At 37.3% G+C, this 2,275-nt stretch overlaps 1 long non-coding RNA gene across 1 annotated transcript; it reads right to left on the minus strand.

Moving 5' to 3' along the window:
• Positions 1-291: 291 nt before the first annotated feature.
• Positions 292-2,088, minus strand: LOC144477598 (uncharacterized). Its single transcript, XR_013495221.1, has 3 exons — positions 1,794-2,088; positions 1,375-1,631; positions 292-543 (listed from the first exon to the last, which is right to left on the minus strand). It is a non-coding gene; the product is annotated as an uncharacterized LOC144477598 (long non-coding RNA).
• Positions 2,089-2,275: the final 187 nt, after the last annotated feature.

Raw genomic sequence — 2,275 nt, forward strand, 5'->3', positions numbered from 1 at the left:
TGATTAGAGGTGTATGATCGGAACTGAGGTCATGACTCGCCTCTATAGTCAGTTTACTTGTGCTAAGCCCTTTTATAATTGCAAAATCATGAACATCTGGAATTTTGTTCGCGTCCGATGGCCACTATGTTGGTTTTCCTGCTGATAATATATTAAGATTACTACTTTTTATAAATTTGTCTAGTGTTCTTCCTCTTGGAGTAATAATTCTAGATCCCCACATGAGATGCTTGGCATTATAGTCCCCTGCTGCAATACATTTGTCACCCAGGGATTCAAAGTATTCTTGCCACTTTTGTGTGCCCATTTTGTGTCTTGGCGGTGCATATATAGCAGACACTTGGAATGCATTACTATCGGTTTGCACTGTGATTATAATTGCCTGGATGTACTCCTGACTAAATTCACTGTGCAGATGGTGTTTAATTTCGTTTTTTATTATTATCATCGCACTGCCTCCATGTGCTTTTCCTGACAGGTGGTTAGTGTTATATACAGTGTAGTATGGAATTTTGATGTAGCTTTTAGTAGTGAAGTGTATTTCTGAAACAAGGAGTATATCTATATTGTTGTTGTACATGAACGTTTTTGTTTCAAGGACTCTCTGTTGCAGTCCGTTGGAATTCCAGGATACTATTTTTAGATTAGCCATTTTTATGTCTTTGTTACTAGGGTAGTGAGTAGTTGTAGCATAGTTGTTCTTGTGTCTGTTGTCTGAGTAGGGCGTTTTGTTCGATTAACATTTTTGATAGCAATTCGGAGTTCTTAATGGATTGTTTTAGGAGTTCTTTAATTTCTGTATTTCCGTCATTATTGGTAGTTTTATTTTGATCAATTGGTAACGTTGTGTTGGCAGTGACCTGTGCATAATTCCATGAGTCTTTAGGGTTAGTATCTTTGCTACTTGTATTGTGTGCATAATGTGTGTTTATTTCCAAGTTAGTTTCTGGCCTATTGAACTGAACATTTTGCTGTGAGTACGTTCTGTTTCGTAGTGGTGGAAATAGTTTTTTTTGCAGCTGTTTTCTAGTTTCACAGCCTTTGTAACTTGCTGGGTAGTTACCTTTGCAATTAAAGTATTTTACAGAGTCTATTTTACCTATGAGTGGACAGTTAGTTGATAAATAATTCTGTGCACATTTTATGCATGCTGGGGTTTTTATTACAATAGTTTTTTGTATGGCCAAATTGTTGACACCATATACATTGCGGTATGTCTTTTTTGTATCGAGGAGGTTCAACGTTTACTATGGTGCTTAGGAGACTTTTGACACTGAATATGTCTCTGTTATTGTTTTTTGGTTCAAGTTCTATTAAAAATAATGGTAGTGGTTGTTTTGTATCGTATTTGGTCATATTGTTTACACTTCTTACCTCGTGTCCTATTTTTCTAAGTTCTGCCACAATATTTTGAACATTGGTTTTCGGGTATAATCCTCTGATGACGGCTTTGTAGCTTTTTTCGGTTTTTAATTGGTATGTGTGATAAGCTGCATTTTTTGCTTTTAATGCTTGGGTTATACACACACCTACACTTGTATTGCTTACTTGTTTACTTCAGGAGCAATCCGAAATACGTCTTTCACGGTCAACTGCTCGAGTGGTACTCAAACTGATTAGTGAACAGATTCCTGAAACAGATGAATAGAACATTACGAAGCTGAAATAAGATTTAATAACTACTTCTACTCGCTCAATTCAGTAAAGAAAGAAGGGAAAGGTCGAATATGTGACTGACTAGCAATCAACAACGACACTCTCCATCCAAAACAAAACATACAGAGAAGCATTACCATCTTATTGATTTGATTGTCTCGCTGGTTTGCAGGATGCTCCGTGATGATTCCCCAGATCATTTAACATCGAAACTTCTGTTATGGAACGCGTTTAGCGCCGTAGCTCGACTCGCGTGTAAATAAACTGCCAATAAACCTTATATCGTAGGGCTGTATAGATCTAAGTAGGTAATCCGTAATAGTTACAAGTGCTATGTGAGTGTGAATTCGAGTCGAAGAAAGGAACTGATTTGAAGATATTCAGTGAGAGAGTGTAAGAGAGTGAGAGAATGTAAGAGTGTGAGAGAAAGAGTGAGAGAAATTTTACGTTCGGCACGTACTGTGTCGCCATGAGCTAACAATAAGATGCGTGATGCAACGATCGACACGATTCCATGCGCGACTTTTAGAATGGATTTGTGCAAAAATCATACTCATTTTGTCCCGTGCTTGTTTCCCATTAACCCTGGACATTCCTTTATCTTAGCTAACTTTTAAGA

This window comes from Augochlora pura, unplaced genomic scaffold (genome assembly GCF_028453695.1).
Source record: "Augochlora pura isolate Apur16 unplaced genomic scaffold, APUR_v2.2.1 APUR_unplaced_2244, whole genome shotgun sequence".
In the NCBI taxonomy this organism is placed as follows: domain Eukaryota; kingdom Metazoa; phylum Arthropoda; class Insecta; order Hymenoptera; family Halictidae; genus Augochlora; species Augochlora pura.